We start from the raw sequence: 11,025 nt of genomic DNA on the forward strand, positions 1-11,025 counted from the left end.
TATCACCCAGGCTGGAGTGCAGTGGCACAATTTTGGCTCACTGCAACCTTCTCCTCCCAGGTTCAAGCAATTCTCCTGCCTCAGCCTCCTGAGTAGCTGGGATTACAGGTGTGCGCCACCATGCCCAGCTAATTATTATATTTTTGGTAGACACAGGGTTTCACCATGTGGGCCAGGCTGGTCTCGAACTCCTGACCTTAAGTGATCTGCCCGCCTCGGCCTCCCAAAGTGCTGGGATTACAGGTGTGAGCCACCACGCCTGGCTGGACAGAGGTTCTGTGTCTTTTTGTTTTGGAACCCTTCTTGAGGACACTGCTGGATATCACCAGGCAGCCTTGGCATAAGAACAGATTTAGATATGGCTTGGATGTTTGCCCCTCCAGGTGTCATGTTGAAATGTGATTCCCACTGGTGGAGACAGAGCCTGGTGGGAGGTGTCTGGGTCCTGGGGGCGGATGCCTCATGAATAGTTTAGCGCCATCTCCTTGGTGATGAGTGGGTGCCCGCTCTGAGTTCACATGAGTGCTGGTCGTTTAAAAGTGCATGGCACCCCCTGACTCGCTGCCTCTCTCACCATGAGATGCACCTGCTACCCCTTCACCCTCCACCATGATTGGAAACTTCCTGAGGCCTCGCCAGAAGCAGATGCTGGCGCCATGCTTGCAGCCTGCAGAACCTCCAGCCAATCAAGCCTCTTGTCTTTATAAATTCCCCAGCTGCAGGTGGGCTCCTGTAGAGCACCGCCAGGGTGGCCTCACACAGATTCCCGATCCAATTTAGCTCCGGGAAAAAGCTGGTTTTGCTTTTTGCTTTTTTGTTCTTTGGACAAATTTAGAAGTTTTCTTTCTGTTAGAAAATGAAAATTATGCTCCTGGACAAGTTTCCTGTTTTGCTTCAGCTGTCAGGAAACCCCATGCCCAGCTGCAAAGCCAGTCCGAGTGGCAGCCCTGCCGTGAGGCGCCCGCTCTTCTGTCTGGGGCCGGGGTCTGCTTTCTGGAGGCTCTTGTGTCTGTTGTCTTCTCGTGAGGCATGAGGAGCAGAGGGTCTGCGGGCGACACAACAGACTCCTTTCATCTCTCACGGGAAGGTGTTTGCTTTAGGCCCTCACTCTAACGTTCTAATCTCAAACCCATACACGTTTCCTCTAACGTTTATCAGACTCCACAGAACTGGGCAGACCTCCGTAAATACCAAACTGGCTTCGTGTGCTTCAGCTTTACAATATGCAGCATTTTTAAAAAATGACAGGGTCCAGGGTTTACACATTTACATCCTATGCAAATAATTATGGCAAGTGTGTGAATCAGAAAAATGTGCTTTGAATTAGGCTGGCCTCTCCTTTCAATATTGCCTTTTATTTGAAAAGAGGCAAACAGAAAGGAATTACATCTATTTGCTTTTTCTGTTGAATATTTTAATGGTTTGTTCTGTCTGAGAAAACCTGATGTTTAGCTAAAGTTGACAGAAACCACAAGTGGACGTGTCAAAACAAGCTGGAGAAAGTTACTTTTGATGTGTTTTATTGAGATATCCGGGTACTTTCCAATTATTTTATGCCAAGAAAGGTAATTCTTCACAAAAAAATGATTTCTTTTGAAAACCACAAGTGTAACTTGTCAAACCTTAAATATCATTTAGATCCATCGCGGGGGAAGTTCTAAGGCAGGCTCTGCGGCTCCTGGCAGGAACAAGAAAGCAGATTTGATGGACGCGTGTGCAGCGTGCGTAGCCGTCCCTCCACGCTGTCCTCCACACACGGGGTGACACGGGAGGCAGGCGGCCTCCTCTGTGCTCAGGAGGAGTTTGTGGCACTTTGTGTCCTCACTGCCCTGCTCCCTGCAGCAGCACCCAGAGCTGTCCTTGGCTTCTGAGGCCACTGAAATGTGAGTGAGCAAAGAGCTTTGAGCCGCTGAAGCCCACTGGCTCTTGGCTCTGAGAAACAGGGATGTTCAGACAGGCGGCCTCTGTTCTGGGGGTGCTGGAAGGGCCCAGATGGCATGTGGCAGTCAGCCAGGCCTGGGGCCAGCACTGATTCTGCCACCCAGGAGTCCCCAAGCCTCCCTGAGCCTGGTTCCTCTTCTTAATGCCAGGGCGAGCAGATCCCTCCTGCAGGGTAATGGAGCCCTAATGAGCAGCACTCAAGGACTCCCAGCCATGGGATGCTGGGCACAGGGCCCGCTGTGCAGGAGCCCCGTGGACGGACGTGTGCCCTTCTCCCCCAGCTTGGATAACGGCGGCCCAGAGAGAGACCGCTCCCCAACCTTGCCCTGCCTCTTAGCAGAGTCCAGCTCTGCACACACACGGCTCGCCGCTCCCTTCTCTCGTGGGGTGAAATCCAAATTCTTTGTAGACACGGGCACTGTGCACACGTGAAATACCTGTGTTCCTCGGCACCAGATTTTTCAAAAGATGACTTAAGAAACAGCTCACAAATACGAAGACAATGGGGAAGGGAGGCGTTTTCAGATTAGACGGAAACCACATGAAAGACGCTTCGGAAGAGGAGCGAGGTTTGGACTTGACTAGGCAGTGGGCGGGGCCGGATCCCCGGTCGTCCAGGAGGGGCCCAGGCGCGTGGAACCGCGGGGGTGGGGGGCTCCCAGGAGGCAGCCCTGCCCTGGGGGGATGCCTGGAAGCCCCCGCGCCCCCACCTGGCCACATGCTCCGTGGGGGATATTGGAAAACCATCTTCTCCATTGGCACAGATGGTCGGATCTGTGCGGCCTTAGAGGGCAGCTGCGAGAATGGCTCTGGCTGAGGTCTGGAGGCGTGCATCCCTCGGTCTTGGCACTGGGACTGCTTTGCCTGTCGCCGGAATTTTACCACTCAATGTTCTTTAAAAAAGAGGACGAGGACAACAAGCTTGGAGAAAGCCCACATTTAATTAAGGTGCAGCCCCCGACGAGGTGCGCACATGTGGTCAAGGTGCAGGAGACAGAGGTCCACCTGGGAGCCCGCCAGGCAGTGCCAGGTCACAGGTCCCAGCCCTCAGCCGGACAGGCCGTCCCTCCTTGGAGGCTGCAGGGTGGGACTGTGTCCCCGGTGCAGGTGGGATTTGGCCCATTTTGAGTCGGGGTGTGTGAACATCTGCAGCTGCCGGGTTTCTTGGTCTGGCCTTTAGTGGACCCAGGAGCACCTTTGCCAGGCTGAGTGGGAGGCCCCGGCAGGTTCACCATTCTCAGGTCTGTCTGCCTTTCCCATGTCGCCCTGGGGTGCGCTAGCTTTCTTGGGGTGTGCCTAACCTTTCAGCTTCCTTCCTGCCACCTCCTCCCTACTTTTGTGTCCCTGCAAGAAGGAGGAGAGGACCCTGGTCTAGGGCCGTCCACAAGACTTTGTGGGTCCCTGGGTCTTTGTGGGTTCCCAGGGCGGGGCGGGGGCTGGCTGCCCTATGTCGCTCCAGCCTCGGCTAGTGAGAAGAAGGCCGGGCCTTGGCTGACTTGATGCGGTGTCCACCAGGCTGCCCGCTGCTCCCTCAAAGCGGGGCCCCAGGTCAGCTATAGGATCCTGAGCCAGGCTGTGCTGCCTGGGGCTGGGCGACCTCTCGAAACACAGGTCTGGGGAGAATGTGTTCTGGCTTCTGTGCAGAGCCCACTCGAGACCAGGAGGACCCAGGGTGACCCGACACCCTGGACGCCAGGGGAGCAGCGTTATCTAAGACCCTGGGAAGGGAAGGTGGCTGGGGCCTGCCCCAGAGCTGGAGGGAGGAGGACACTGGATGGTTCCAGGTGTGGGTGGACAGAGGCCACATTGGTGCTGGGGCCCTGGAATCCTGGGGGCCACAGTCCGCTGAAGGAGTGTCCGGGACCGCTGGACACCAAGCCCTGGGCATGGTGGGTGGTGTTGAAAAATGGATTGTATGAGACTTTGTCCTTCCTCTCTTTGGCCATTCTCAGTGGGGCTTGGGTTCCTCGGGAATTTCTCATGGGAAGAATGAGAGGGACAGGTGAGAGGACAGAGCCTGCTTCTGTTCCTTCTTCACCTCGTGGGGAGTCACACACGCACGGGTGGGAAGGGCTCTTGGCCAACAGGTGAGGCTGCCTGGGCTGGGGCCTGCAGTCAGCTGCCATCTCTGAGGCCTTGGCAGCTGTTTTTCCATTAACCTAAGAAGAATAGGATAAAACCAGCACATTCTAAATCACCCATATTGTCAACAAGTGCACACCAGTGGCCCTGCAGTGTCTCCACGTGTTTCTGCTCCTGGTGTGGAGCTGCCCGCCAGCTTCTCATTCATAGTGCGGGGCTTCTCAAAGCTGAGCTGTTCTCAGGCCCTTGAGGCCTGGAGCTTGCTGGCCTGGCCTGCGTTGTGGCATCAACACCCCATGTGAGCTTCGACGTCTTGTCTCTTCTTGCCTCCTCCTCAGTAGATGTCAGGGTTCCTGGGTCGCCTCACTGCTCACCCCGACTTGCCCTCAGTAGGTGAGCTCCCAGCCACAACTCTATGCCCCTGTGTCTGTAACTGCCAACTCCACAGGCTTGGCTGGCCTCCCTCCTGGGCACCAGGCCCTATGCACAAACACCACCAGACCCTCCCATGCCTGGATGTCCTGTATGGGTCTGGACATCAACCGAGAGCGAGGCTCAGCCTTCTCCATCCCCACAGCCTCCTAGAGACTCCCTCTCGGTTTGGGTCACTGTCATCTGCCAAGTTGAACGAATTAAGCTGAGAGCGAACCGTGACACCACGCCCTTCCCTCCTTCTTTCTATCTGGTTGGCTTCAAAAAGCAAACGGGCCCTGCCTTGGCTGCTTGCCGTGCCCCGGCCTCTGCAGGGCGCTGCCTCTGCTGTCTTTCCCCAGGCACTCACTGACCGGCTGGGCTCATTGCAGCAGCCCAGGCTCTGGTTCCTCTTCGGTTTCAGGGGATGGAGGGTAGGGACCACGTTGTAGAGCCGTCACCTCTCGCCTCCTCTTCTCTTGCCCCACCAGGGCTGAGCCTGTGCCTGGCACATCGTCACTCACAGACGTGATGCTCAGTGGCTGAGACCAAACAGCAACAAGACCAAGCTCTTTGGGAAAGCCTCAGAGCCCCCGACGGCTACGTCAGGAGCTGGTGAGGATCTCTGCCCTTCAGGAGGAATCCTCGCACAGGAGGAGCCAGGGCTGCCAGATGTCAGGACGTCCTTTAGGGCAGTGCTGCCAAGCCTTTTACATGTGCTGGCACACGGGAAAGTGAACACCTTTGGGTGACAAGATGTAGCTGATGGCAGAGTCCTGGAGGGCGGCTGTCCCAGGGCAGAGCCCCCTCCCTGGGCACAGCCCTCACCTGTTGTTCCCAGGTCCCCTGCACGCCGGGCGTTCTGGGATGTGCTCATTTATACTTGGGGTCCTCACCGTCTCTCACGGCGCTGGGAGAGAATCTCTCTCTGAGGGGATGATTTGTGGAGGGAAAAACCTGGCGAAGTTTCACACGTGAAGGGATTAGATGTGTCATCTGTGACAGGGGGGCTGCAGAGGGTTTCAGGTACAGTGTCCTATTTGCCCCAACTCGGCAGGCTGTGGCTGGGGACTTGGGCCAGCCCTTTCCCCTTGGTGGGTCTCAGTTTCATCGGGAGGGTGGGGAGGCAGGAGGGTGGCCTCCCAGCCCCTCTATGGGAGCCCCCTCCTCTTCCCCAATCTTTGTCTGTTTTTCTCTTTGTTCAGCTGGAGACAAGCTGTCACCCTCTGGCTTCCCAGGGAATCCAATGGCACCTGTGTTTCCCAGGCCTGGGTGTTGCGTCCCGCAGTGGCGTCCTCACCTCTCCCCTCGTTCATCAGCATGTTTGCAGCCGTAGCCCCTCATTTCCTCTCTGAGGATTGCAGACCAGGGACAGCTCGGCTGAGTGGCTCCTAAAGGTACTTTCCAAACCTCCCAGTTAACTCTGTTATGATGGGGTTAAGGGCGCTGTCTTTTCTTCCACACAGTCATTCACTACAATGTTGTCTTGCCCAAGTTATGCCACGCGTTTTGCCAAGCGCCGCTCTCCCCTGGTATCCCGGCGTTTGCCGCTCAGCGACACGGCCTGCATTGCGTGGGACAGCTCCTCGTCCTGGCCATCCCAGGGCCCTGCCACACCTCTTGGGCCTACCTGGGTCTCCTCTCCAATGGAGCAACCCCCACGCCCACCCAAGTCACGGTGTTTCCGTGGGTGTGTGCCGGGGTGTCTTATGCGTGCGTGGGGCTAAGTCTGGAATTTACTCATTAAAACTTACGAAATCACTGCAAGGTCACGACGAGGCTCCGGTGGGAGCGGGCCACAGCAGCCCCGGGCTGGAAGTCAAACAAGGAAGTAGGATCGTGTTGGAACCTGACGCTTCTGCCGGCTGCTGGGTGCAGAGAACGGCTCTGAAGATCAGAGCAATGGCACAAAAGGGCCACGGTGACTGTGCAGAGGTCAGGGCTTCGTTCCAGGCCCAGAGGGAAGCAGGTGGGAGTCAGAGCTGCCTTCCCTCGTGGCCCTCTGGCCTTGTCCTGCTGATGGCAGGGCTGGTGTTAGGGTAGGGGTTGACATGGCACAAATCCACCCTGGACTTATGAACATTGCCACGGAGGTTTCTGTGTGAACCACATTCACGTGTTTTCAAGGAACATTAAAACGAAAAAGTAAATGAATTCATAAATCAGGTATAATTGACGTCATGATGACGTCATGACCTGCTGAACCAGCCGAGCACGGCGGTGAAGGTCATGACCTTTGGAATCCAGCAGACCTGGGTTCGAGGCTCAGCCTGGCTACTTCCTGCTTGTGTAATCTTGGCTGCCTGAATGGACTGCACTTGGCCTTGGTTTCCTCATCGGTGAAACGGGGCAGTGGTGACACAGGCTGCTGGCTTAGGTTACATGAGAGCACGTGGGCGAGCCACAGTTCAGCGCCTGGCATGCGGCAGGCCTTCAGTAAGTCGTAGCTACCCCGTCATCGTCACTGTCACCTGGGACGTCTCCAGCACCGCCCTGTCCAAGAAGGCGGCCCTCCTTCCCGTTGGTGCTGGGGCATTTCCTGCTCACTGGCTGCCCCTGTACAAGTCAGCTCTCCCTCCCCTCTGCAGCCTCCCAGGTGACCTCCTGCTAAAGATTCCAGCACCTATAAAACGTGTTCTTACTCATTTTATGGGTGTCCTTATCAAAAAACACCACCCACTCAACTTTACCTTCATAAGCTGGATTATTTCCTTTTTCTTCCTAAAGCAAAGATGCCTCCCTGCCAAGATTGGGGCATTTTATGGTTCATTCAAACCCAAATGTATCATCTAGATTTATAAGAAACACACCCAGTGCCAAACGCTTAGGGCACATGTACCAAACCAGGGGGGCATGATTGACAAGCAGAATCTTTCCCAGACTTCAGCTCTCTTTCCCCCTTGGCCCTTCACATGGGGAGGGAAGGGGGCTGCTTGGAGAAGCTGCTAGAAGGAAGGGTCTGGTTGAGCGGTGACTCTGAGCTGAGAAGTGCCTCGGCTGCAGGGCTGTGAGGAGGGTGCCTTGGGTGGGCAGTGGTTCCTGAGGTAACCAGGATGCAGCAGCTCTGCAGAGCTGGCTCCCGGCTGCGTGCTCTTGTTCTCTCCCGGCACTGCTCCCCGGGAAGGGAGGCTGGGAGGAGTCTGGAGATGCATCCCAGGACCACTTTGCAGAGACCTGGAGCACTGAGGACTGAGCAGTGTTTCTAACCACGGTCTGAGGCTCAGGCAGTTACTGCCTTGAGGCCAGTCTAGTCTTGCAGCGCAAATTTAACAAGATCCCTAAAACAAAAATGTCAATCAGGCAGATGGTTCTTGTTGGTCCAGTGGGAGAATTTGCTAGGGTGCTGGAGGGAGTCAGGGTGTCTTATGCTGCCCATTCACACTTTTCAATGTTAGGATCTTTTAATAGCAATTTTGGCAAAATGCAACAGCAGCCAGTTTTCAGTGCATAAGGAGAAGGTGAAAAGGAAGCAGGCTGAGTCTGTCTCCAGCACAGATCCTCCGCTCCAAAAGCAGGGCCGAAGGGTGGGTTGAGGGGAGGCGGCGGCTGGCAGGAGGGGACGGCTGAGTCCTGTAATTCAAATAGACAGAAGTGCTGGGATGGAAAATGGGCTTTTTGAATGCACGCTCCAGCCCTGCACTCCCAGCAGGGGCCCGGACGCTGCCTAATGGCCCCCGGATCTGATCATTTATCTTTATCAACTGTTGGTTAGGGAGACCATGACAGGGCTCCTCTCATGCCTTAAACAGAGGCTGCCCTTCGTCTGACACAGAGGGATCCAAGGGGTCCTTCCCTGGAGCCCCTTCTCTTTGCAGATGGAGAGGCTGAGGGTACACAGCTCACCCCACATTGCACAGTGTCGGGGCAGAATGGGGCTCTCTAGACACCCCCACTCCCATCCACTCACCTCACCTGGCTGCTGTCAATTTTCATAGCTGTTCCTGTTTTGGAAATGAGCATGGAACTTATTTTTAGCTACATAGAGGTAAGGGCTGCTGCAGGGCCAAGCGTGGAGCCACAATCACCACTGACTTCACCACTGACTTTGCCATTGATATCCTGGTGTCACGGTTCCCAGGGAGGAAGGGGTTGCACAACAAGGCCGGCTGGGAAGCACTTAGGCGAATCCCTTGGTGACCGCCTGGACGTTGTCCTGTGCACCCGACTTTGCAGCACAACTTGGAGTTTTCAGAGACCTCCTTGGGGCTCCCATCGCTTGGCACACGTCCCAGCAAGGTCCCCACTGGAGCGTGTCTGAGTAGGATGAAGATTTCTTCCTCACTCCTAAAGGAGAGTCTGCTCTGACTACGCATCACCTCATACTCTGAGTTTCTAGAGAGAACCCCTCCACTCATGGCGTGAACGAGGAGCGCAGAGCTGGGCCAGCTTGGGGACGAGCCCGGAGCAGGATGACGGAGATGTCACATGTTGATAGGGATGTCATGATGATGGGGAAGTCACGTGTCACTTGGGGATGAACACGTGTTCTCTGCACTGTCCCCGAGGACCCCATTAGGTCTGCACACAGACTCTGGGAAGGGCGTGCCATCCACCATCGGCTCTGTTTTACAACTGAGGTAGCCGAGGGATGGAGCAGGAAGGACGTGTCCAGGTCCAGGAGCCTGCAGTGCTTCTCCAGCCAGCCCAGCAGGCATGTGAGGAGTTGGTGCTCCCTGGGCGCAGGCTTGGCCTCGCATGGCTGGAATGGGCACGGGTTCAGCTCTTATGGCAGCATCTGGTCCAAGAAAGTCTAGTGGAACAGTGTGGTTGCATAGGGCAGAGGTGCACCGCTAACTCACCAGCACCCACTTGCAGGGCAGAAGACATGGGCCCCGTCTCGTGTGCCAGCTCGGACAGTGGCATCCATACCCTGGGTCCTGTGACTTATCCTAAGACAGCTTTTGTCTGTCCCCACTGGTTTCTGGAGCAGGCCTCCCCAGTGGCGGAGGGAGGCTATTTCTGAGGGAGCCCCAGGTGGAGCGGTCACAGCTATCAGGGCCACCCCAGAATGGCTGCATGTGCCAAGAAGCCTCCAGCAGCAGGAGAGCCACACCAAGCAGCAGACAGATGCCTGGAGCATCCAGGACTGTAGGCCTCCTGGGCCCAGTGGCACCAGCAAGCCCACTGCACATCCCTGCCCAAGTCCCTTCCGTTCCTCAAGTGTCCCTTGTCCTCATCCTGAAGAGGACCCTGCTTCCTCTCCCTTGCAGGCCATCCGCAGGAGGGAGAAGGTGCAGCTTCCTCAGGGCTCCTCAGTGTCCCACTGCCCCACCTGTGCGTCCTCGGAGTCACGTCCTCTTTTTGCAGCAGAAGGAGGTGCCCAGGGGCATTGAGGGCCGATCCTATCCTTAGACCCGGGACCCTGCCCCTCACAGCCTTTGAATAACTACAGTCCTGATGGCCCGTCCCTCAGCTTCTCATGCTCTGAGAAGCATCAGGTGCCTGGGAGGCAGTCCCCTCTGAAGGCGTCGCCAGAGGAGGCAGCCCCTGGGCTCTCTCCCTCCCCTCCTTTGAGCCCACTGACATTGCCTTGAGGGGACACCTTCCTCTGACTTCACAGTTTTCAAACATTTTGCTTTCAAGACCCTGTCACATTCTTAAAAATCCCTGAGTTTAATGTATTGGGAATTAAAATTGAAAAATTTATGACATGTATTAATTCATATAAAAATAACAATAATAAACCCATGATATACAGTATTTTTATACAAATAGGACTGTGGCATTGATTTATATTTTTACAAATGTCTTTCATGTCTGGCTTAAGACAGGATGTCTGGATTCTCACATATGTGTTCGTATGTCATATTTTTTCCCCATGCAGCTTTATGAGGATATTACTCACATTTAATGCAATTCGCAAATCTAAATTGCACAGTTGAATAGTTTTTAGTGTATTCTACTCACAGACTTCCCTGGCTGCCAGCACAGCCAACTTCAGAGCATCAACCCCAAAGAAGCTCCAGACCTCCTCCCAGTCCTTTCCATTCCTTCCAACCTAGCCAGCCATAGACAACCACCTAGAGATTTTCTGTCTTTATGGCATTCCCTGTTTGGTAGTTTTTAAAAATATAAATAGAATCATACAATATGTAGTCTTTTCTTTCACTTAGCAAAATGTTTTCAAGGCTCATTCATGTTGTTGTTCATTGCTGTTTATTACTGAATAATATTACATTGTATGGATATACCACATTTTGCTTATTTATTGGTTGATAGATTTTGGATTTTTCTCTCTATAGCTATTAGGAACATAGTGGTCCCCCCTTGCCTGCAGTTTTGCTTTCCATGGTTTCAGTTACTTATAGTCAACCCTGGTCCAAAAATATTAAATGGAAAATTCCAGAAGAAAACAATTCATAAGTTCTAAGTTGTCTGCCATTCTGAGTCATGTGATAAAATCTTGTGCCATCCTGCCCTATCCTGCCTGGGATATGCATCATCTTTTTTTTTTTTTTTTTTTTTTTTTTTTGGAATTTTGCTCTTGTCACCCAGGCTGGAGTGCAATGGTGCGATCTCAGCTCACTGCAACCTCTGCCTCCCGGATTCAAGCGATTCTTGTGCCTCAGCCTCCTGAGTAGCTGGGATTAC

The sequence above is a fragment of the Mandrillus leucophaeus genome, unplaced genomic scaffold, assembly GCF_000951045.1.
Source record: "Mandrillus leucophaeus isolate KB7577 unplaced genomic scaffold, Mleu.le_1.0 Scaffold134, whole genome shotgun sequence".
NCBI lineage: Eukaryota > Metazoa > Chordata > Mammalia > Primates > Cercopithecidae > Mandrillus > Mandrillus leucophaeus.